The following is a 26,363-nucleotide window of genomic DNA, read 5'->3' as shown; positions in this document are numbered from 1 at the left end:
AAAGCATCAGGCATGCCCAGTTTTACCGAGAAACCTTCTCGTCACTTGCTTATATCATTTTTAAAATATCTTCCCAGTGGGTATCACATTTATAAAGTCTTGAAAAACTTCACGCGGTTTTGCAAAGAGGACTCAGACTAAGGGTTTCCATCCCCCTTTTGTTTGCTGGGCCCTGTTGTTCCCTCTTTTTGCAGTACTTTAATGAGCAGGGAATTATTCACAATTAATGATAGCCAATCACTACAGTGGGGAATATACACTTAGGAAATTATGACAAATAGCCACACACCGTGTGATCAGGGTATACAAATTACACCATAAGCAGAAAGGAGCTATGCTTGATTGGAGCAATTAAATGTTTTCTTTTAAAAAACGTAACTCCACAGAGAATATTTTAGAAAATGACTTTTTAATCATCTGTAGAACTGCTAAAATTATTGCCTCATAATAGTTTTAAAGTACGGCATGTTTAGAATTAACTGTAATCCCTTTGCCTGGCCCTGGGTGTCTCCCCCCAGAAACCCGTTTACTTGAAACCTATTTTTAATCACAGACTTAACATCAACCCGTTCTCCTTTTGGATAAAATGACAGTCACTTCCTGGGATTAGAAAATGTGACGTTTTGGCTTTGGTAAACAAGCAGGCACTGCCTGCTCTGTACAGCCAGATTAGGGAACAGAAAATTCTGAGCAAGTACGCTTTGTCACCTTGTAGTTGGACTGACCCCATCGGATAGGAACTTGGCCGAGGGTCGAGGGGAAGTTCTGGGGAGCTTCAGCAGACCACCATCATTGCTGCAGGGTCACTCTACATGGAAGCTGAGACGCTACCTGATCACAAATTAAATAAAATTAAAAATTTCCCATTGTCTTCCATCACAATAGTTTAAACCCTTAATTTGGATTTTTCTCAATTTTTTAATATATACCTACAACATATGGATTCAATTTCGTAGTCTCCTTTTTCACAAGATAATAAGTTGCACGAATTTTCATAATTTGACTTTTTTTGGTACCCCCTGAATAGTTGCATGATTCATTTAATTAAACTAATACCATGAGAGAAATTTATCTTATCTCTGTTTAAAAACACTTCTCATCTTGATTATTTTGAATTTTCCACACTTTCCCTGATGCCTAGTTTTTCCATCTTGTCTGTATATTCACATGAAGATAAGCTTTCCCAAATGCGCATCCACAGTCCACCTGAGCTCACACAACTTCGGGGGGAACTGACAGTGGGGTTATCATGAATGACCTTTTTTCCCCGACTTTTCATGTATTCCTTACCTTTTTCCTAGGCAGCGTGGCTTGAAGAGATGTGTTTGTTGTCGGGTCAGCAACCTCATTCTGGATGCGTGAAGGGAAGCTGTCTTTCTCACCAAAAAGATAGCTAAATATAATCACTTAAGGAAAGCTGATGTACCTTACAGAAAGAAAAGAAAGTTTCCAGACTTTCAATTTACACAGCGCTATCTCCAAAGTCTGTGAGGCCGGGAATCTGGCCATCTCTATGGATTATACAGATCTGTTTCTTTTGGTCCTTTGTTGGTTTCTTCACTTTCACCATCTTTGTAGCTTCTACGTTTCCAAATTGAGTCCTGGTCTTCATGTGACGTGTAAATAGTAAAATGTCCATTTGACCAGACTCGAGTGCGTGGGTGACTTGGATCGAAACTAGAGAAATCTCCAAATCAGATAACGTCTAAACCGTTCTGAATACGATCTTTGATCACATTAAATAATTGTAATCTCCTTGTCTAAAACTCTGGGATCTAAGCCCAGGGCAGATCTCGTTGTTAAGGAGTCAAAACTTAGACAGATATGATAAAATAGCAAAAGGCTAAATATTCTGTAAGTTCTCAGCGCTATTCTTTCATTCTCATTAGCATATTTAGTTGTTTCCAGTGAGACCCCTTTGCAGCAGACACAGAAAGACGACGTGTCGCTGCGCTGATGGGTGGTACCATTTGAAATCCACACAGGCTTTCTGTCCACCTGCTGTGCTTCGTTCCAGTACACGTTTCTATGATTAATTTGATTTTTCTTCAGTACGTCCGAATGGTCTGAGTCATTTGTGTTTGTGCATTTTGTGCTGTGGATCAAAGTGGGCTTCTGCTTTCTAGGAAGTGGGCTGTTGAGGAATTTGAATTCCAGACTCTCTATCACAGATGCCTATGGATCCTGATTCCTTCCCTGAGACTTACAGTCCCACACATGCACGACCCCAGCCTCCCTCTAGAGAATTCAAGCATTCTGAACTTGGATGAGAAAAATTACCTCTTAATGTTTTGCTAATACATGACAGAATTTTTTAGCATTTCCTTTCATGTTTAATATCATCAGAAAACTGTGGTGGTAGTAGCAGTACTTAAGGCTTTGTCACCAGTGAAAAGCATGGGTACATTCCTATCACCTTGTCACCGATCTCCTGGAACGTGACTCATGCTCGGCGCGCCTTCAACATTGTGATGGTGATTCGATTCCACCATTTGATCTTGTCATGTAATAAAGTGGTGAGGAAGTGTGTGCGTTGTACTATCAGAACGGCCTTCACATTCTGATAATTTTAGTATAATTCGTTTCCTTTGTAACCTTAAGTACTTTATTTCTTTAAAAGTGTTATTCTGAGAATGGATTCATGGCTTTCATCCGACTGGCAAAGAAATCCATGACTCAAGAAGGGTGAAGAAACCCTGCGTCAGGTTACATTAAAAAGGTAGATCACTAGTTGGAAAAACTATGTTTTACTCTCTTCTGCAGAGTTTCAGGTACATCAGGGCTGAACTGAAGCTTATTGCTGTATCTATATTTTCCATCAGATTTATCGTCATGTTTCTGTAAAATGCGTTAGTGCATCATTTGCTGAGAACAGGTTGAACCTCAGCATGTGTCTGCTCCTAAGCAAAGGTGCTGAGAAATACACAAGCTACAGAGCTGCAGGCACGCCGAGTTGACCAGGTTATGACCTGCAGTACAGCCGGAGCACAGTCATCTTCTACATACTCAGTACATGTTAACAGTAAGTGCAGAAGAAGAGAGGACAAAGGAAAAGTCAGGCATATGGACCCCAAATGCTGGGTGAGCTTGCATGGAAGGATGAGGTCTGAGCTGGAAACCGAATACGGTTAGAATTCCAGTAGACAGAGGAGTCGGCCCTCGTGGTTAGACGGAGAGAAGGAGCAGAGGAGAGACACGAACAGTCAGCCTCCCTGCTCCCAGCCTGCTTTGTTTTTCATCATAGCTCTTAAAACAACCTGGAATGTATGTATGTATTTAATGATCCATTGTCTCTGATTAAAATATAAGATCAGGAACTTTGTTTTGTTCACTGGTGTACCCTGAGTACAAAGAAATAGTGCCTGGCACATAGTAGTTGCTTGATAAAAAATTACTGAAGGAAGAAACGAGAGAGGGAGAGAAAGAGAGAAGGAGGGAGGATGTGACAGAGAGGGAGAGGCAGTGACTGTGTGGCCGGAGAAAACGGACCAGAACGGTCCGATCAGAGCAGAGCGCGAGTGTAGAAACATGAAACTCCAAATGGAGTGGTTAGTACTTACTGCGCCCTTAAGAGAATTAACCTGTACAACCGGTAGCTGGGAGCCAGCTAGAAGGCACTCTATCTAATAAGCTAATTAACACCAAAGTTCCCAATTTTAGTTCTGGGAACATAGCAGGGGCTCAAAAAATGTTAGCTCTTCTTTCCTGATATTTAGATGTTTACGTTTTAAACTTAATGATTCGATGACACAAGCCTCACTTTAATTGCAAAGAGTGTTTCATTAAAATATGTATCAATTTTAGAAAAATTGAAATAAAAAATTCTTCCCCTTGAGAACCTTTACCTCATAGAGTCAACATGACTGGCTTATGCTGTTGAGCAGAGCACTGGGTTGTAGAGTTCCTTAGGTTCCAGCCCTCAGTGGCTCACTCAATACATTATTGAACATTTATTAAGACATTTATTAAGACCCAGGCACAACGTTTAGTTCTTCCTATGGCCGAACTTGTTCAGAGACACTCATTCAACTGAATAAAATGCTGCCATTGCGGAACTCTTGGACATAATATAAACTAATCCTTTCATTTCTCGGGTTAAAGATAAACAAAACAAAAAACCTCAGAGAGACATGACCCTTGTCTAACTTGAACATAACTTTCCCGATTCACAGAGATGCTCTTTTTGCCACCTTCTCTGCTGGTATCTTGAGCAAACGTTCACCAGTGTGACCTCTAAGTGTCACTATTTTAGTGAACCTTTAAATGCCAGTTCCCATAGATTGGAAGTGTTCAATTAAAAATTTTAAATGAAATAAAGGAATGGGGGAAGGAAGGGAGGGAGGGAGAGGAAGGAAGGAAGGAAGGAAGGAAGGAAGAATAAATGAATGGATGACTAGATCATCTTTTCAAATACCTGTGTGAGGCCACAGATCTACTCTGCTGTAGAGTTTACCATCTCTCATGTTAAGTGTTTGTAATCATGGGTGGTGGAGACAACTTCAAAGCTTGCATTTCCCATTACTTTATAAGGAAGAGAATTAAATTTTATTTTTGAGGTTTAAGAGGTTAAGGATTAAAATTTATAAATATGTATAAAGAAGCACTTCTTATAATTAAAATTTTAGATCTAGGGATGGTAACAGATAATAGTTAGGTATAAGAGAAAGGTTATAAATTTGAATTTTAAGCATTTTAATTGTATGTACTAGCTCCACTGGTTTTACCTTTTTCAACCCCAGTTCTGTCGTTATAAAGAATAGATAATGTTGATATATACTACCTGGGCTATAGGATTATTTTAGACTTAAATGTGGTAACACTTGGGGAAGTGGTTAATTCTTGGGGAATAGTTGTTACTGCTATCCAAAATTTTCCGAAGTACCAAATGATGACCCCAGGCTATGTATAAGGATTAACCTTGTATCTGGCAGAATTACATAAATAATTACCAGTCACTAGACTGCGGGACACTGTGCTAATGTTAATTATTTGTATTCACATCTCACCCAAGTTACCTTTTTGGTCTCTTGATTAACTGCATAATCAAAAATATTAATGATGGCAAGAGAAAAGAGCTTGGAATTAATTCCAAATCTCAAAAACTTGGACCCAGCAAAATTTCAGTAATGAATTGCAAACCTAGGGTTTCCTTCAAAGAAAATATGGGTGGATTTCATTCGTTATTGTTTAATCATCTCCAGCCCTGTCAACGCAAGAGTTTGGAAATGAAAAACAAGCTGGGACGGGGTGTGTGGATGGGGACCGTCCGGAAGTGCCAACATCTTGAGGACTGCCCTATCAGAAGAAGCTATGGCATCTCAGTCCAGCTTCTGCCTTTCATCATGTTAACCTGGTGATGGAAGCTGATTCTCACACAGGCTGTAAATTGTTACAACCTTCAGACTGGAACATGCATGCTCTCAAATGGAGTGCCCTGCTACAGTGAACCGATTAAGTCTCCACCAAGAAGACAGCGTACCTACTCCATTTTCCAGATCTTCAAAGAGCAGCTGAAGGATCAAGTAACTACGGAAAGATTTAAAAGGGCGTCAACATGAGCAAATCAAATAGATCTGCTGTTCGCAGCCTCTCTTCACCATCCAGTGCAGATGGGCGCTGGAGAAGCTACAAGCCTGTACTCACACGTGCACCCTCGCGTGTGTGCGCGCCCGTGTGCGCGGGTGCACGCACATGTGTGGGGAGGGCTTTGGAACAATTTACAACTGCCGGTCTTCTGATGAATGAAGGCATCAGAATAGCAGATGTAGAGTGTGGGGCTAGAGAGTGAAAAGCTAAGCGCTGCCTTGGAGCGCCAGGAAATGGAGCCAACATGGTGAAAACCATCAAGCCGCCCGGGCTGTGAATGTTTCAATGTACAATAAAGCACTTCGATCGCTGCCTTTAAAAAAGAAACCCAACTGGTAATGTTTGCAAGTGTTTCCTGAAGGCGTCACTGAAATACCACCAGCAGCTAACAAAGGGGAGAGGGTGAGTCGGCGGCGGCGATGTGGGGGAAAGGCGCTAAATGACTCTGGCGGGCAGCGCGCTAAGCGAGAGGCGCGGGTGCGGTGCGGGGCCGCGACCCGGAGCACGCCGGTCCCGCCTCGGGGGGGGGGGGGTGGAACCCCGGAGCGGTGGTTCCGCGGCTTCACCCTTCTGAACTGCAGCAGCAGACTTCTGCCCCCAGAGCTCAGTGTTCAGTTCTGACCTTTCAATTTGCAACTTGAGCTTTCCGGAATAATCTGTAGGACAACGTAAAAAGAAATGACATTCTCCTACCTACCCATTAAATGTTGGTCTTGCGTTTAGGGAAGGCTTAACCCAAGACCCTGAAGAGAGCGAAATCACGGTTTCTTCCTGATAGGGCCGGTCCATGGGTGTGATGGAGGAACTACAGAGGCAGCATCCCCGGTCTCTCACACATCATTCCTCGTTTAGGGGACCAGTCACTTTTACTCACTGGACCTGTTACTTTCTCCCTGTGTACCATAGCTGTGCCCTCACTCAAGGGCACGTTGCTTATAAATTCGTACTATTGTTAGCTTTAAAAAAAGCTAAAAGAATGCAAGTGACAATCTCTCATTACTACTAGGGGAGATGTTATGCAATCCTCAAATTTATGAATTATGGAGACCCCCCAGAGAATAATACATTTAAATGCTTATCCAGTCATTTGACCTTCATACCAAGGAAAGGACCAGTTATTATGTAGGTAGGCGAATGTCCTTTAAGTTTTTGATACATTTCAATGACATTGACTCAGTCAATAGACAATCTAACCCCATTTCCCTCCCAACATATAGATTTAAATGGAAGGGTATGCAAATGAATTCCTATTTCTCATGAACTAAATATTTTAAAAGAAACAAAAACATTTCCTCGATGTTTTGAAATGCACACATGGTTAAATTCAAGACTATAACTTTAATGCTTCATCCTGTAGGTTTGTTTCTAAGCTATTAATTTGCTATCATGTTTTGGGGGAACTTGTCAAGTTCAATTTTTTTTTTCTTTTCCCCATATCTGCAAAATATGCACACATTTGAATTATGACTTTCCTACAGGAACTAACAGCTGTATGTGCAAATCATGCATATAAATCAATTACCAAGGCCTATGTACTATAAATGCACCCATTAATTAAGCAATGTCAGATGCTATGAACCGTGAAGTTCATTACATCTTTAGCATTCAAAACCAAGGATTATTTGAAGAAGAAATACTAAGTTTACCTAATAGTTAATGAAATTAAGCCGGGTTGTTGCCAACATTTTTATTTTATGCCTAATTCAGTGTTTAAATGTTTATGAATAAAACACTAACTGCTGAAAGCAGATATGTTGAAATGTAATTACTGGTAAGTTATAACACACTTGAGGACTCATTATACCAGACTTGGGAGTTTTAAGATCACCAGTGTAACACACTCTCCAAAAAAAAAAGAGTTTTTATGGGCTAAAAGCTGGAAAGACATAAATGCTGTTGAATTTGTCCTGGCTGAGTGGAAATTTTGATGATCGCGGTGGTATGATTTATGAGTATAACATTTTCCAGTCATTACGTGGTTGCATTTCAGCATTGTGACATGATTTGCATATGTGAATATCCCAGCAAATTAGCTTCTGATGACTGCTGCATCTGCCTGGATAAAGAAGCCCTTATCTTAAAATCAATGCAGCTGCTGCTACAAAAAAACCTGCTTGGAACAGAAATGTTCAGTCTTGTTTCCCTTTGAAATCTATCGTCAGTGACTTGACACACATGGGTTCAATTTCAGGGATAAATATATGCCTGAAATGACTAGGTTTACACATCTGTAGACATTTTAACATCCCTTAAGTTGTCTGCCTCACAAGGACTTCCTGGATGGTTCAGAGAAGACTGACACCTTTTCCCACACCCTCCGTCTGGGCTTGGAAACCCCATGACTCTCTTTCTGTCTGCCCCCCATAAATTGCCTCTCCGAGTCTCCTACATGTAAACCATCCTTACGTATGACCTAAAATATACTAACTTGTGTTCATGTATACCTGTGAGTCTGTTTTCTGTATGTCTACACATACAGTACCTAGATTCCTATGTTAGCTCTTTGCAAGTTAAATAAAATGTTGAGTTAAATAAAATGTTGCTGCTCAATTCCAGAATCTTGGAAAGTGCAAGATATTTTCCTTTCAGACATGTGTTTGAAGTAAGTTTTGCCTTTTACGCACACCATCAAATATCTTATACAGAAACAATCGTATAGAGAAATCATTCAGAAGAAGCTAAGAACATAATCAATCTTTGGAAATGAAGTATATCCACAAGTGATTTTGCGAGTTTTTTTTTCCCCCTGCCACATTGGTCAAGTTTGGCTGTCTTTAGTCTCTGAATATGCGATTATGTCATTCCTAGCATGGTGTCATCTATTTATTTTGCTTGTATTTTCCAAGCAGAAGCCCCATGTTTTCCTTCCTCATTTTCTTTCTCTAAGCATCGAATTTAAGTCATTCTGTTTTTTTCTGGTTTTCACATTGTTTATGAACGTTTGCTTACTTTGCGCTTAAGTAATGTTGACATAATTCTTAGAAGCTTGCATCATTCTCTTTGTTTTATGACTCTTGGTGTTGTCTTTTGATATTCTAGAAACGTCCTTGAACATCTAAATGCATTAACTCATTTCATATGTACTTAGATTGATTTTAATAGTCTCCCCAATTCTGTGTCATTAGATGTAGTCCAGATTTTAGAAATATTATATTCTTTAAAGGTTTGCATCATCCCTTTTTGGATTTCTGTAAACAGGATTATATTTGTTCTTAGTCTGAGAATTTTGAAATCTACTTTCAAAAATTGGAGGATCCTGTTTGCTCAATTCACTATTAAATCTCATTATTTTGTACTCCAGAGATGGATAATCACTCCCCCCCACCCATGATTCCCAGTTCCTGTGTGTGACTCACCAGTTCTTCCTCATGGAAAAAAATCAAACAAGTCACATTTTCTGTATTTCTTAAATTAAGAGAACCATCAGTAGACAGTAAAGACAATGAAGAATTTATTAGATTCTAACAGACTTAGATGTTTCGGAGTTGGGCTGAAATGCATCAGCACGGCTTTAGGCCAGTTCTGTCATTAGAAAGCAGGTCCCAGAGCCCCCTTCTGCCCGTGTGAGTCGTCCAGATCCAACAGTATCATCAGTTCTGTTACTTCCCCCATTCAGTGTCATCCCAGTCCTCACAGGCTCCGTTCACCTGGATGCTGAGGCTCTAATGAGTCTGGAGTGTATTCCCAGTGAGCAGACGTGCAAAACAGGGGAGCGAAAGAGGAAAGCAGGGAAAACCACGATCGAGATTGTCAGAACGTTGCGGATTGCTCCAAGGGACTGGCGCTTCATGCTGCCAGGGCCTACGGAAGAGACTTAAAATGTGTCTCAGAATCACCTGCTTGGAAGATGAAAGAAGGAAGCACATGTCTATCATGTCCCATCTGCTATTCAAGAGCGGCTCCTTCATTTCTCCAGTGAAGACATACAGGTGGCCAATAGGTACCTGAAAAGATGCTCAGTATCACTAATTATCAGAGGAATGCAAATCAAAACTACAGTCAGGTAGCACTTCACAGCAGTCAAAATGGCCATCGTTAAAAAGTCCACAAACAATAAACGCTGGAGAAGGTGTGGAGGAAAGGGAAACTTCCTACATTGTTGGTGGGAATGGAAATTGGTGTAGCCACATGGAAAACAATATGGAGGTTCCTTAAACTAAAAATAGCAATATCATGTATCCAACAATCCCATCCCTGGGGGCATATATCTGGAGAAAACCCCAATTCAAAAAGATACATGCACCCCAATGTTCATAGCAGCACTATTTACAATAGCCAACACATGGAAGCAACCAAAATGTCCATCAACAGATGACTGTATAAAGAAAATGTAGTATATTTATACAATGGAGTACTACTCAGCCATTAAAAAGAATAAAATAATGCAGCAACATGGATGGACCCGGAGATCGTCATTCTAAGTGAAGCAAGCCAAAAGAGAAAGAAAATACCATATGATATCATTCATATGATTAAAAAAAAAGAGAGTTCACTAATGAACTCATCTACAAAACAGAAACAGACTTGCAGACATAGTAAACAATCTTATGGTTACCAGGGGGAAAAGGGATGGGTAGGGCTAAATTTGGGAGTTTGAGATTTGCAAAGGTTAACCACTATATACAAAAGTAGATTTAAAAAAACAGTAGTCAAAATCTTGTTCATTGTCTTTGTTACAGTTACTTAAACTGGAAATGATGTTTGTCTCTCAAGTTTGTCTATCTCACTGCCTGTCTTGGTTTCATAGAGGCAACAATTATACCTTTGACCCTCGAACAACATGGGAGTTCTGAGTGCTGACCCTCATGCAGATGAAAATCCATGTATAAATAGAGCTGGCCCTCCTTTTGCCCAGTTCTGCCTCTACAGATTCAACCAGCCACAAATCGAGTGTACTATGCTATTTACTAATGGAAAAAAATTCACAAAGAAGTGGACCCACGCAGTTCAAACCAACGTTTTTCAAGGGCCAACTGTACTGATATTCTTATATTTTTTGCTTTCTTCCAGCCATAACTTTATTTCCTTAAAACCTTTCCTCTTATTTATTAGATAAATCTTCTTGATTGGGACTATAGTCTCTTTCCAAATGCCTAGCCTTTTTTCTCAAATCGCTGTGCACGTGTAGGGAGACCTGCATTATGTACTTCATGGGAGATCAAATGGATTATCTCAAAGAGTCAGTGGCTCTCTGACCTTTCAAAGATAATTTAAACTATTCTAAACCAGTGTTTCCCTATAGTGGGTTTTAGCCTGATTGCAAACTCAAGAAACTGTTGGAAGTGGCAGGAGTCACAGTCACATACAGCCCAGACGGTGTTGTACTGATAGGAAAACTTCTTCGTCATGTATGCTGTGGCAGCCAGAAGTGACCCAGGATCCGGTGCATGCTCTTTGCCTGATCTGACTGTCCCCTTTAGGGGGACAGCTGTAGTAGTGACCCTACTTCTTGCTGATAGAAGTTGCTGTTGCCTTGGGCTCTTCCATGTGGTGGGAAGGAAGTCAGACATAACTCTGGACCCCGTTTTACCCTCAACCCTTGAGACTGATTTTTCGTAGGAAGTCCTTTCCCTCTCGCCTCATCCCCATTATATTTTTACAGAAATCCCTCAGCAGGCGCTGTTCCCTTAGCAAGCGTCAATATTGACATAGGCCTTTTCCATACTTTTAAATTGAATTTATTATTTTCATAGAGCACTTTGGAAAGACCAGTTAGACAGGTGGACATCATCTTGATGTCGATTTCTGAAGGAAACTTAAAATAAGTTATTTACCTGTCAAGTATTTAGTTTACCTAAAGTGGGTTCAAATAGTTAGCAGGTAAGTTTAAAGGAAAAGGAATACGTATCACAAATTTAAACAGGTTGAGATTATTGCCTGATTTTTAAGGAAGCAGTTCCATACATCCTGGTGAGTTAAAAAAAAAATCTGAAATGTGTGTGGTTCTCAATGCACAGGGGCCAAATAGCTTGTTCATTTCAGGTTTCTGTCCGCAGACCCAAACATCAGAGAAAAGGTAATGAAAGTCTCAGAGGTTTAACCAGTTTTTAGAAAGTCTCTTTAAGGAGATAGAGGGAGTTTTAGTGATTAATAATGGAATCATTAAAATAACCCCCCAAAATGTAACGTATTTAAGCCATTAACAGACAGAAACCTTCACAGTCATCACACACCTGTTTTCTAAAACACCAAAGAAATTATCGCAGCGTTGCAACTGGTAAACCGTATTTTCAATCACAAAGAATTATTTTGAGAAGTTGCTTGAAATCAACATGTGGTGAGAAATATGGGCCATGAATCATAACAGATGACACATGGTTTTGATGGCAAGACATTTGAAATGTTTAATCAGGTGACATTATTTGAGGAGGAATTAGGTTTCTGAACGCTCGGAGAGGGCTGAGGTCCGTCATAGTTGAGTTAGAGCTTGTGCTGCTGTAAATCAGAGAACTAGGCTTAACCGTCACCTGGAACCTGCTTCTCAAAAACGTCCTTACCTGAGTCATGCCGTGGAAAATAAATAGCCAAGTCCTCCACCGTTAATATTTCTAATAGCCACGCTGTTAGAGTCTTGAGGAATTTGCAGTACCTCTTACATTTCAATATGATAATGATTCATTTTCTTTTTGGCTCTGCCAAACTTAAGAAAGGGTTTTATTTTTTATTTATTTATTTATTTATTTGCATGTTAATCATTCATGAAATGCTGCTTTTTTTACCCTAAATGATCAGTAATGCTTTAAGTAAGATGTGCATTTTATTTTCTAGTCATCTCATTTTATTCAGTGTTTCAGAGAAGGTTTAAATATCAAGGGAAAAATGCTATTTTAAATATTAAATTAAAACATATTTGCAGTGAAAATACACGTTCCAAATAAAAGCTTGAATTAAAAATTATGTTTGTTTCTCAAATGCATAAAATGCATTTATGTCCTCTGGATAAATGTCACTTTCAGTCCAACTGAGGCCTTTCAACCAATGATTTAGACCCTAGTAGGTACTGCAGTGAACTTCCTGTTTCAGAACAGAGGGTGGACAGCGGGGGAGTGGCATCGATCAGCAGGTGGTAGAATGAAAGAAGTAGATGTCCGCGCACCACCGCGTCTTGTGTCGTCTTGACAGCCTGCTTGGTGCAACAGCCACAGCAAACACCACAGCCTAGGTGACACAAACAACAGAAATTCATTGTCCCACAGTCAGGAGGCCAGGAGTCTGAAATCAAGGTGTTTGCATCTTTGGTGCCTTCTGAAGGCCACGAGAGAAAGCCTATCCCAGCCCTGTCTCCGGCTCCTGGTGGCTTGCTGGCCATACTTGGCATGCTTTGTCTTGTAGAAGCGCCAGTCCCATCTCTGTTTGTCTTCTTATGTGGGAGTCTCCTTGTGTGCGTGTCTCCAAAGTTCCCCTTTTTGTGAGGACACCAGTCCTGTTGGACGAGGGGCCCGTCCAGCTACTGTGTAACTGCAGCTGAACTACATCTACAAAGACCTGATTTTCAGTAAGGTCACATTCTAAGGTACCAGATGGTAGGACTTCAGCATGAATTTTGGGGAAGACAGTTCAACATATAACACTGCCCCACTCTCTGACCTTGTGACCGTGGGCAGGGTGCTTCATTCTGAGCTTCCTCACTGGTAAATGTAGTGAAACATGGCACCCATCGCCTTGGAGTATTTAATTTAATACGGCCTAATAGGACCCAGGCCATACATTCAGAAGCCATCTATCTGCATTTCACTTACTATGAATGGTAGTGGTGCAGTGTCTCCTGTCTATAATTTGATTTCCGCATGGTTGCAAGTTTCATTTAATTTTAACTTCTTTCTCTACACAGGAAAATGTGTAAACACTTTAAAAAGAAGGAAATACGACTATCCAAGTATATTTCAGCAAACAAGAAATCATTGTTAACGTCTAGTTTCCTTTTTCAGATGCATTCTGGATATGCTCACGTATCTTTACGTAGTGACCCTGGTGACTCAGTGGTAAAATTTCATCTGTGATATACATTGAAAGTTTAAAAGTTATGGACTAGCAAGACTGTGTTTATAATTTTTCCTATTGCATATTTATCAAGAGGAAATGTTGTACATTGTACATACTAAACTTCAAAAAATGAGGTCAAATATAGCTTTGATTTTACCTGTCAAGCAGGTATATACTTTCTATATTTTGAACATGTTCAGTATTTTTTGATTTTCCTGAAAATGCAATACCCACAAGAGTTCAGTTACTTAACAGAACCCATTTTCCTACGATGCCATGAGAAGCCTCATTAGTTTTTCTTTGATAATTAGCTATAACTGCATCAAAAATTATTAGCTATAATGAAGCAAGGGGTCTCTGGAAAGTGAACCCTCATGAATACTTATTGTGAGTAAATTGAATTGAAAAAGCCTTGATTAAGCAATATACACCTAATTTCACATAAAAATGCTGATTTCTCCCTGAAGAACAACTACAGACTCCATTAAAATGGGAGCATTTCATATGAATATCAATTAATCAAAAAATGTATTTATATGATGTCCCTGACTAGAATAAAAAGCATATACAATCTCACACGTATTCAAAAGTCGAGTGAACTAATATTGATATTATGCATCAAAACAGCAATCAAGTTGTCACACCTCAGTGACACAGATTCATCAAATAAAATATGACCCTTTTGGAGAATTCTCTTGTTACAGTCTTAGAAATATTTTTTTTCATTTTATAGTCAGATACATATATTCTCAGTCATTGGGGAAGTCATCAAGGTTGGTAATATTTTTAAAAGGAGCTTGGATAAGAAAAACGGCATGGAAAGGACAGAGGGCAAAAGGAAAAGCCAGAGTAACTGAAGCACATGCTTCCTGGTGGCCCTGCCGATAGGCTAGCAAGTGCTTTCTTAATAAGCATTCTAAGCACACTTTGGCATGTGTGTTTCAACAGCAGCATCCTTTTGGGGATGGGCCTTCAGGGAAGGTTTCGGATAAATTTCAGACCTGATTTTCATTACACATTCACAGGAGACCCTGCGTGGTGACGAGACACATGCAGGCAAATAGTGAGAAGGGTTTGTGTGACAGAAGTGTCTGATGGACTCTCCCTCCCTAGGTCCCTACGCTAAGAGCCCCAGTGACAGTGGCTATGGCTCTGCAGTGGCCCTCGGTCCCACCACTGACAACACGCTGGCTCCTCTGCTACCTGCGGGTAGTAGATCCAGCTCTCCTTCCACCCACGAGGCAGGCGGAAGACCAAGCTTGCCTCTCCAAGATCCAGCCGTCCTCGACTCAAGTCTGCTTCCTGGAAGCTGTGCCTCACCAGTGGTTAGCGCTATACCAAGTATTCAGTAGATCTGAGCTGTTCAAACCCGTCTAAAGTTGGTCATTTAAGGACAGAGAGAATTTAGAAGACAAGGAAGGAGACGCTGCATTATTTGACTGGTCTTGATATCTTCTTATTTAGTGCTTGACTTACCAGGTGTTTGCATCAGATTGTCTTCTGTTCTGATACTTCGATGGGATCAGCCTCCGAGAAAACATTTCTATCTGTTCTTCACTGATCAACCGATGACCATTAGAATTTAGCTGCTATAATGTATAAATACTATTCAGCGTATTTTTAATATGTCTTGTTTTTTTTTCCCACATATCTTGACTCCTGAAATAGATTATAACTAATTAAAATAGAAATGTTGTCTTACATGTACTTGTAATTCCACACCTTAATTCTTGGAGTGTAGTATGAGGTTTACAAATAATATGAGTTTAAATAGTTCACGAGGAGGAGGGTATAGCTCAGGTGGTAGAGCGCATGCTTAGCATGCAGGAGGTTCTGGGTTCAATCCCCAGTACCACCTCTAAAAATAAATAAACCTAATTACCTCCCCCAGCCAAAAAAAAGAAAAGAAAATTAATTAAATAGTTCACCAAAATAACCATAGCTATAGTATTAATTAATGCTTCTTAATGGAGTAATTGCAGAGGGGTCCAAGCAGTTCTAGATGAGGATTATTTTAAAAACTTAATAGAATGAAGATTAAACCTGCCCGATATTTCTCAGTATTCCACACTAGGATTAAATTTGAAACAATTCTTTTTATCCTAAAAAAGTTTTCTTCAAAGAAACCAAGATTAGCATAAATGGAAACTGCGACATGCTCACTGTCCAAGAGGGACAGTGACTGGCTGCATGTTGCCCAGCCTTTTTACTGAAATAGAAGGTGCTTTCTTTTAGCATCATGAAAATCATGGTTTCCATGTTAAAGCTCTACGCATACAACTGGAAAAAACAGAAACCAAGCCTGAGATGTCGGAATAAAGTTTTTTCTGTTCGTTTGCCATAAACCAGCATTCTGTGGCTCATTTAAAGGAGATCTGTTGAAAAAGAAAATGGACTCAAATGATTTTCAGATGTGAGTAGATTTCCAGGTAGTCACCTGGCCTAGGGACCACTCACACCTCCTTTTGCAGTTACTTTAATGTTGCTACGGCACCATGCTTCAGTGGTCCTGGCCTTCCAGGCCGTTCTGCGGGATTTTCCTGGTTCAGGTCAATAGAATCAATCATATTAACTCCTTGCAATGATGTAGGTGCTAAATGAAGCCCCTCTTGAAGGAGAAATGTTATCTAGGTGTTATAAGAAAAATGTTAGATTAATGGAAACCAAGGGTTGGAAAGAAACTCATGGGCCATTTAGTTCAGTCCATGTTTCAGTTGTGGAGTACCCCCCACCATGTATTTGCCAAATTCTCATGATGTATGAGCTAGAAAACCTTTAATGCTATCATTTATGTTCAGGGGTAGGAAATAGACGTTTTTTCTGTTCTCACGGTCTGTGACATTTTCCACGCCACACTCAATGAAATCCACTTTGATTTAAACTCAGCCCCGGAACCTTGGAAGAAGGCCTAAACAGAGCCATGAAACTGGGCAGCGCTGCTCCCTGCACGGCTCTGAGTACCTCCAGTTTCCTAAAGGCATAGAACGTCTCAATTAAGAAATAGAAATGGGTATCGATTCTGTTTTATTTACTTGATGCGACTTGCGCACTTAGGGCTACTGTGACCTCAGAATTTCCATCCCATTTGAACTACCAGGTTTAAAATCCCATCTTTAGAGAATCTTTTGTTCTTGTCAAACTATAGTCTTTATTTTTTTTATTTACAAAGTGTAATAACTATGGAAAGGTGTAACACATAAAGTTGCTAACATTTACTATGTGAATATATTTATATATGAACTTCTCCCTTACAGAAATAACTGGCCTCGGCAATATGTAAACCCCAAACACAGAGACTGAAAGAAAGGGAGAAGATCAATCTAGGAAGGGCAGGTGCCTATCGGAAACACAGTGAATAGGAAATGGAAACTGTTTTTAGGGCTGGCCTGACCAGGTAGCCTGGAGCAAGTCCCTCCCCTGCACCCTGGTTTTTATAAACCAAGGGCCCGGGTCGTTCTGTCAGCAGCTGTTGCTTAATTGTCCTCGCCATCCGACGGAACGTTACGGTGACTTCAGACAGTGTTGAGTGGGATGTGTAATTCCCACTGATCACAGGCTCAGACACGCTGCGACCTGGCCCTGGCCCCTGTCTTTGCTGGACTGCAGTATCTTCTGTCTGTCCGAGAGCAAGTTTTCGTTAAGCACATAGCATATGCCAGGTACCAGGTGGAGTCTGGATGAGGTTCCTGAAAGACTGAAAATGACCCTGCCCTCATGTGGCTTAGACCCTGGAGAAGAAGAGGGACATTCAGGAGGTCACAGGGAGCCTGTCCCAAGGACCACGTCCCCTCCTCCGGCCCCCAGCACGATGTGGAGGAGAGTTACCTGGGAGAAGGGCTGGAGAGCCACGGGAGCACCCCGGGGGAGGGAGCAGTGTGCCATGGCCTGAAGCAGAAAAGGCAAAGATGTCTGGGGAGATGGAAGAAGCCCAGAAGAGGTAGAGCAGAGGGAGTAACTGGTGGGGTCACAAGGGACGAGTCTGGAGACCCAGGCCACGGAGGGCTTGCGCAGCAGGGGCCTGAGAGCTTCGCTTACGGGAAACATGCCGATCTTGCGTGACTTGAAGCTGTCTGGTGACAAGATTCAAATTACTGAATTTTTTCTAAGTGTCACTCTGGCTACAAGCTCCAAACTGAACAGTGTAAAACAGCACGTGAAGGAAGGGAGAAGAGATTGGATTAGTCACCAAAGAGAATATCCAATGCCTAAACTAAGGTAGTGACAGTAAGAACACAATGGACACGTGTGCTTTTCAGCAACTGAGGGGGCTGGTGAGCCACGGATTTTGAGTACTGGGTGAAAGGTGGAGCCGTGTTTTCATTTATTTATTTTTATTGTTTGTATACCTGTGCTTTATTGGAGTGTAGTCAGTTTATAATGTTGTGTCCATTTCTGGGGTGCAGCATTTTGAACAGGGAAAAGGAGGGGCAGCTTTGGAACAGGAGGCGGGGAAATCTATAAATAACAGTGGGCATTCCTTCAAGAGGAAGTGTTGTGTGGCCACGTTGGGTTTTAGAAGGCTGTGGTTTAGAAGAGAGATCTGGGTCCCAAATGAACATTAGGGGGAAAGTCCTTGAATTGCATCTGAAGCTACTGGAAAGGACAAGCTCCCTTTGGGGAGGAAGTTCGGGACAGTAAGGAAGAGTCCACCAAACCAAGGCCGGTGAACTTCAATATTTAATGCCTGAGTTGACATGGGAAAGAAACAGCAGAAAGATGTAGGGGGAAAAACCCACAAATATTTGACGTTAAGGTTCTTTAGAAGCCAGTGCACGCATGCGTGGTGAGCGGTCACCTGTTTCGAACATTACAGAGAGATGAAATTGAAGACTAAAAAGTATCGATTGCCATGGAAAGTTGTCATTGGCAAACTTGACAATATATGTGATTAATGAGGAGCTGTATAAAAATCTCAAATTCTGAAGGAATATTGCAGATCATTTTGCCCTCAAACTCTTCTGTCAGCTGTAGAGACAGGTTCAGAGCATCCAAGTAGATCTCCTGAGGTCACACAGCCATTTCAAAGCAGAGCCTGGGCCAGATCTTCCCTACAAGGCTTTCCATGATGCCGTGGTCACTGATGTTTTCTCGTCCTGGGGTGTCAACTTAAATTTTTAATTGAAATAGGCCTCCAGTTGCCCAGATCAATAATAGGGTTCAGTTGTTCAGAACATTAAAACTTTTTTCTCTGAATATCTATAGGAGTTAGCATATAGAGATACTTGAATGCAAGGATGCCAGAAATGCTCTGTATCAAAGGGTCCACCAAAGGAGATGAGAGGTGTCCAGTCCAATGTCTGTGTCATCAGGCACGAGGAAGATGTCTTTCATTTTGACATTTTAAGAAAGCCACCAAATGGCTCGGGTAAAATTACAAACAAACACACTGTAAAACATCATGTCAAAACCAAACCAAACAAAAAGCCCCAGAAGCCGCCTTGCAGTGGCATGTGAGAAAGTATTTGAAAATGGTTTCATGCCATTGCTTTTTTCACTGTGGTGAGATGAAAACAAACAACATGATTTTTTTTTTTTTATGTGTTAACAATGTACTCTCTCAGGCTAAGACCTTGTATTCCAAGTCGAAGCCTAGGGCAAAATTTTTATAGCTGAATTATAAATCCCCCAAAATAGAGATTTATAATGGAAATTCTAGAAACCCGTACCTAATATATCTGTGCTACCTGGAGCCCGTCTAATGAAAGGCGGGCTCTGAGACTTTCTTCCAGATAACTTTCCTAACGAGATTAAATAATGAAAGGGTGTTCGGATAAAATATTTAAGATACAAACCCTTTTTTGGTACCAGCACGTATTGCAGGAGGCTCTAAGCACTGAAAAACATAAACAAAAGAACCCGTTACGGTTGGGTAGAGGAATGCAAGATATGAAAAATTCTTTGGGGAAATGATGGGTTATTAAGGTATGGACTGTAATATCATCGTCAATCTATAAAACTTTTACAACCTATTCTTATTTGCACAGAGATTACATCCCCAAAGCTCAGCGCCAAAGACACATGTTAATAAGCTCACAACTTTTAATTAAGCAATATGTAAAAGCAGATCCCCATTAAGCCGTGATTTGTGGGCTAGTTCATTGCAGTGGGCCCCAACCACCAGACACATATTCAATACAGATCAAGCAGTCTGCATATTCTCCAGCTTAATGTGAGCCTACCAGTGATGTTTTATTGCCAGTTCAGGAGAGAGGTTCAGAGACAGTGTTTCCCCCCAAAAGACTAAGACAGAGATCAAAACCTAATGACCCCATGGTGCTTACTTAATGAAATGACTCATCGGCATTGTTTATTTGCATAACACAATAATTACTCTTACAGTTAATTATCATACATCTGATGATCTGACCTGAGGGGTTAGGGTTTTTATTATCATAAACCCATAGAGGGCAGTCCCCGTGGTTGGTTTGGGTAGTTGGGAGCAAGATTAAATTCCCATTTACTTCAGTTTGGTTGGTTATTGGACAATTAGTTAAGCGAAAAGAAAATGAGGCTGAATCTTTCCTCCATAAGGTGAGTTCTCCATGGATGAAAGTGTTAATTCTAAAAAATAAAACCATGGAACAATGAGGGGAGAATGTGATCTCTTGATTGGGAACATTTGTAAAAGAGGGGAACAGACAGAAGAAAACACTGGTATATGTGACTGTGTGGACAATAAAACTTTCTGCATAGAATATAACCATCAAATATCTTTAAACAATGATGTATGATATCCTGAGCCTAAATATTTGAGTTATTTAATCAATCACTCAGCTGACTCACTGAATAAGTATTTATTCAAAAGTCATTGTGCGCCAGACCTTCAATAGCACATAGACATGCATAGATTCAGATGATGGTTGTACATATATTTGATAAAACAGCTGGTACCCAGTGAGCGTCCATATGAATAGGTACAATCATATGCATATAGTTACTCCTGACCAGTCATCAAAATCTTATCCTTTGCTTGTGTTGATGCTTTGGATTGCATTTTAAAATTTCATTCATTGTATTCTTCAGCAACAGATTTTCTAGTTTTTTGCTTTTCCTTTTTTGTTGTTGTTGTTTTTAATGATTTCTGTGTCTCTATCGATCTCTCTTTGTTCATGTATTGTTTTCCTGATTTCACTGAAAGACCTTTCTGAGTTCTTGTGGGTTAGTGAGCGTCCTCAAAGCCACTATTTTGAGTTTTTACTGGACGAATCACAAATCTCTCATTTTGGGGGGTCAGTTACTGGAAAACTTTTGTGTTCCTTTGGTGCTGTTGTGTTTCCTTGATTTTTTTCATCTTCCTCAAAGTCTTGAATTGCTGTCTTTGCGTGTGAAGAAGTAGTCGCCTGCTCCAATGTTTAGTCATTGACTTCAGAAGAGAGCACTTTCTGTCTGCCTTGCTAAGGCTTCTCAGGCTTTCTCGGGCTTCTTCCGAGGATACCCCTGCTCCACGCTTCTTCTTTCCTTTTGTTGGGGGAATTATTAAGATTATATGGCTTCTCTGATCCTGCAAATTCGGGCAGGACAACCTCTTCCTAAGGTGGTCTTGAATGCTCTCAACTTTGTGTGCTTTTTCCAAATCCTGCAGAGTTGGACCAGCTTTTCTCATCACTAGCCATCTGCAAAGACTTGCACTCTCCACCCGTGGGTGAGCACCTGGCGTGCTGACTAGGAGGTGGGGGGTGCGGGCGAGACAGGTGGAGCACTGTGGGTGCCCATGGGCCGGTTGAGGGGGTTCACAGGGGAGGTATCCCCAGTGATTCATGGGCAGGGTTTCTGACAGAGGCTGCGACATGTTTAGTAGGATCTGGGTTCCTTTGAGTATCTCCAAGCCCTAGCGGCTGCTCTTCCCATGTCGCCCACCCTCAGTATCCTGGCCGGGCAGGAAGGAAGCAGGCCTTATTGGCGGCAGCATACACAGCTGGGGCAGCTGGATGCTCACTCACACCCTCTTACTTCTCACATGATGGGCAAGATCACTGGCCAGGAGGGTTCGTCCCGGCACTGCGCCGCGCTGCCTTGGGGAAGGGATGCTGCATGTAAAGTGGAACTGTTCCTCTTAACCCTCGTAAATGCAGCTCATCCTGGATTTTTTTTTTTTTTTGACCCAATTTGGTGCTAGAACTTCTCCAGTGGACTCCAGGACTCCCACAAGGTATGCTCATCCATGGATATTGTCAGAATTCATGTTCGCTGGGGCAAAGGTGGTCGGAAAGTCCTAATTTACCTTTTGCCCATGTCACCTCTCTAAATCCTCCCAGCGCAATTGACTGAATCTCTTTCTTGACTGAAGTATGGGAATTGATAATAAACTCTATCAATAAGGTCATTTTTATTTTTATTTTACTAATGTTATACATGTACTAATATGCTTTTTAATGATGAGTCATTGTTCAGCGATTCAGAAAAACTTTTTTAGGGACAGGATGGTGTTCTTAGTTCAGTGCTGTACAGAACCTGCTCATCTTTTCCTCCAGTCCGTAGTTCTTGTGTTTGTACGAATGTCTGTGTGTGGATAGAGGGCGTGTTCTCGACATCCCCGTGGGCTAGCCACCACTCTCATATATATGTATTCAGCTCATATAGACTTAAAATGGTTAATAACTCATAGTCTTCAGTTATTTAGAATAATTTAAATTGCAGAGGATTTATTAGTTCCTTGATTATTTTATTTCAATAAGAAATCCATCTAGCCTACGTAGTTTTCTTCTGAAGCATGTTGTCCAGAATCCTTTAAAAATGTTTGCTCTATTTATTAATTTGGAAATTGAACCTCTCAGAGATAAATTTGATACTTGGAAATATTATCCTATTGAAATATGTTAATCTATCACTACAGAGCTATGGATATTAAACTTTTACATGCTATGTCTCTTCTTTATCTGTGGTTATACCACACCACTCTGATCTCCAGTGTTGTATGTGTGCAGTTTTTCTCTTTTTCCTCACTCTTCCCAGGAGTGAAAACTAATGTTGGGCTTTGTCACTTAAAATTTTTTAATATTTATTTATGTTCCTATTTTCTGTTCAGACTTTCAGCTTTGGAAGATTTATTCTTTTTTATATATTTTTTCTAACCTTGATTTCATTTGTTTAAATAATAAAAGTGTTTCTATCTGAATGTAGCTTTGGCTACATCTCATAAGTTTTCATAAATAGCATTCTAATTGCTTCATTATCATTAGTTTCTTAATAACTTATGATTGCAATTTTTATTTCCTCTTTGGCCCACAAGTAATTTAAAAAGCTCTTCAACATGTATCCTTTTAATACAACTTGCATAATTTTTAAATTGCTTTTTGTGCATTATTATCTGACTATGTATTGTACAACTTCTGTTTTGTGTGATTTAGTAATTTTGTTCTCTTTTGTTGGAGAATCCTATTATACAATATAATTTTATAAATGTGCCATGAGCACAAGAAAACATGATTTTATGTTGACATTATAAAACATTAACATTCTTCTGTGTAAATTACCCTGATTTGTTGTATTGTTCATGCCATCTGTATTAGTGGGTAGCTGGAAGATTGTCATAATTACATTCAGTGCCTTTTAAAAATACACATTTCCAGGAACCACCCATGGCCTCCTAAAACAAAGTATTCAAAGATTGTTTCCAGGGTTATTAACTATTAAAAGTATTAAGTTTGCCTCCTGACTCATAATGAAGCTGGGTTTTGTTTGTTTGTTTTTGTTTTTGTCTTGTTTTTCTTCTGTTTCACCTGTACGTATTTTTCCCAACAGCTGTTACAAGGATTGCTCCTAGGGAGAACTTTTGGTGTGCACACACTTTTGAAAGCTTGCTCAGTGGCTGATCCTCCGGCAGCCGGCTGTGCGTGGAAGCCTGAGCTTGTGGTCAGTAAGAGTTAAATTGATCTGCTTAAGAAATGACCCAAGAGGTAGGGGCCGGAGGACCCTAAAAGCCCCACGGGAGAGGTTCATCAGATTTGGAGGGCTCTCTAGTGGGTGGTTGTGAGATGCAGTTTTTTTAATAGAGGGGTCAGTGTTTGCTTCCAGTGAGAAGGTGCCATTTGAGCAAAGACAAGGAAGAGGCGAAAGAGTTAGCTGGCAGACCCCAGGAAGGATTTAGTGGTGTCCATGCCAGCTTTAACAGACAGCCTGGAATGACCCTTTCAGCTGAAAAAACAGGTATGTTTGGGGAATAGGAAAAAGCCAGACTGACGGTGCTTAGTGAATTCAGGCAAGAGCTAAGGAGATGGTGACTCGGCTGCCTGTGACTTGCGGTCATCCTGAGGGCGCTAACCCAGCGGGAGTCTGCGCAAACGAGTCACGTGTTTTGACTTATTTGTAAAGGGTCACATCAGTTAATGCATTGAGAATGGGTCAGTGAGGTGAGAGTAAAGACAGGGAAATCCGTAGGAGAAAACTGCAAAAATCCAAGAGCGCGATAGTGGTGGAGAATTGAGTGATAGTGAGTCAGATTCTGGGGTGACTTTCAAAGTACATGCAGGAGTTCCGGAACGGTTGCCGTGGGGCCCAGGGGAGCGGTACACGTCAGGGTGGCTCTTCACGTCTGACCCAGCTCCCCCTAGATGAATTCCCACCTTTCTGTGACTGTGCTACTTGCTTTGATCCTGTGAGTGGAAGAGACATGGTTCACATCTTCCTAGAAGCTTAAGAGCCTGTCGTGCTGCCTCATACTCCTCCTCCTCTGCTGGGACAGCCAGCAGCATGCTAGAGGGCGGTTCCGCCATGGACCGGAGCGCGGGGCGAGAATGATGACAGTGCTGTGCAGAGCCTGGGGGCCTGTGCTGGACGTGCAGCAGGTGCCAGAAGTAACCTTTCCTACTTAAACTAGCAGTTGTTTCCAGCAATAACTTGGGAGTTGTAATCTATCTAATGAGCTTGTATCTAGGATCTGAAAACATGGGAAAAACAGAATATTAGGAGCACGTGTTGGATATGCCTGGCTGCACTTGACAATGTGCTACAAAAAGGGATGAACTTAAAGAAAATTATTTGCTGATTAGCAAATAGAAATGAGGGATGAAGGGAGTGGAAGAAGGTTGGTTAGAACTACTTTTGCTGCCACCACAAAGGGGACCATTAACAAAATCAGGCTATGTGCTCACATCAAGCGTAGAGTCAGTTGAATAATCGAAGTGGGACAATCAAGGCCAATCAAAGACAAGCTGGACTGAAAATACACAGTCAGCTTCGGAAGAAAAAAGAAACTTCAGGACATTCGCTGATGATAATCTGTCTCTTGGAGCTCAGCTGAAACCCCTTTAAGCTCCCTTCCTGACCAGGAAACTCTCATCCCATGCGGTCAGCTCTGGACCAGGTGAGGCCTGTTGTGAGGTGGCCTTTTTCCAGGACAGGGGTGGACAGAGTGCATCAAATGTTCAGATAGTGCAGCTATTCTGTCCCATCATGTAACCCCCAAACCACAATTCTGTGTCAGTGAATTAGCGAATACTATTTGACATCTCTCAGAGAGGCTGAGTAACTTGTCCAGTGTCACACAGCCAGTAAGTTATAGAGAAGGATTTCAACCTGGTCCTAACTTCCAACCTGGCCCAGCTCTTAATCATTATGCTGTACTATCTTACTCATTCACTCATTCATTCGTCCACTTATCATCTAATTATTGAGTTCTTATTGTGACTCACATGTTGGGGAGGTTATATTTAAGGAATTTATATCATTTTAGGAAAGATTTTCCAGCTCATCCCAGGATTTTGACAGATTAAGGAAATCGATCAGAGAAGGGCCTCTAAATCCCAATCTGTCCTCATCCTGCAAACGTCCTCACTGTCCAATGTCAAGCAGACCCTCCACCCAACAGATCTCCGTGTTCCTGCCATGAGACCAATGTCTCACTAATTCATACAGATATTTGATGCTATGTAAAGCATTGCAGGCATTGGTCGAGTAGGCAAAAAATTAAATTTTTGTGTGGCTTAGTGGCACTTTTCCCGGATCCCTGAAGGGAGCACCAGTTACGTCCTCACCCTTGAGTATATCCGCCCTCCCCAGCCCCCAGCTCCTCCTCAGGCGCGAAAAGGAAAATATGTGTAAATGCACTGTATTCGAAGTAAAAGGATACATCTTTTTTATATTAACAAAATGATGAGGCTTACTTTATTGCACTCAGTCAGCTTCTATCTAGTCAGGGCCTATCGTTTGCCCAGGCGCTGAGATGGAGTAGCTGGCAGGTTCTCACGAGGATCTCAAAGCCAGTTATGGCCGTTTGCGAGCTCCTGGAAGGAGCGCCCCCTGGTGACGGCAGTGAGAGTTCTCACTTGCCGTGGTGATTTTCCTGTCCCTGGAGGTGTTTAAGATTACGCTGGATGGCCAACTGGAAGAGATGAGGTAGAAGGAATTTGTGTTCCATTTAACGGGACCAGGTGACACTGTACACAAATATGCATATACTGTGTGTGTGTGTGTGTGTGTGTGTGTGTGTGCGCGCGTGCGTGCGCGCGCGCAGATGTGAGTGTGAATTCTTAGTGACCACAAAAGACCGTTTTGGAGATAGCTCCTTGAACAGGCACTTATAAAATGGAAATATCGTAATGCCATCCAGGCTTTTTCCTGCTTATCCAACCATTATCAGTTGATTTATTTAATATAACTGAGGACCAAGAAAAACTGGAAATACAGCTTCCACTAGAATGCTCTCAAGCTGTGATTGTTGAAGTGATAAGTAATTTGCTTTTAATGCTAGTGCATACCACTTAGCACCATATTTAACTGAAGGATGAAAATCACTCATTTTTCATCTACTTGCTTAACTGACACTCAGTGTAATCTATCTATTGTCACTGAGCCTA

At 41.1% G+C, this 26,363-nt stretch overlaps 2 long non-coding RNA genes across 6 annotated transcripts in view; one reads left to right on the top strand and one right to left on the bottom strand.

The window, feature by feature from the left end:
* The window catches only part of LOC107033041 (uncharacterized), a 283,934-nt gene that overhangs the window by 217,237 nt on the left and 40,334 nt on the right, over positions 1–26,363 (top strand). The window contains exon 6 of one of the 5 annotated variants that reach the window (XR_012062418.1): positions 14,683–15,049. The exons of the other annotated variants lie outside the window; for them this stretch is intronic. This is a non-coding gene — a long non-coding RNA (uncharacterized lncRNA). Of the gene's footprint in view, positions 1–14,682; positions 15,050–26,363 lie in introns of those variants that run through there. 5 annotated transcript variants of the gene reach the window in all.
* On the bottom strand, positions 9,016–25,952 carry LOC140687813 (uncharacterized). Its single transcript, XR_012062413.1, has 4 exons — positions 25,671–25,952; positions 19,362–19,402; positions 15,046–15,228; positions 9,016–9,530 (listed from the first exon to the last, which is right to left on the bottom strand). It is a non-coding gene; the product is annotated as an uncharacterized lncRNA (long non-coding RNA).

Source organism: Vicugna pacos, chromosome 20, assembly GCF_048564905.1.
Source record: "Vicugna pacos chromosome 20, VicPac4, whole genome shotgun sequence".
In the NCBI taxonomy this organism is placed as follows: Eukaryota; Metazoa; Chordata; class Mammalia; order Artiodactyla; family Camelidae; genus Vicugna; species Vicugna pacos.
The sequence above is the reverse complement of the archived record's forward strand: the minus strand, read 5'-3'. Positions and strand labels throughout refer to the sequence as shown.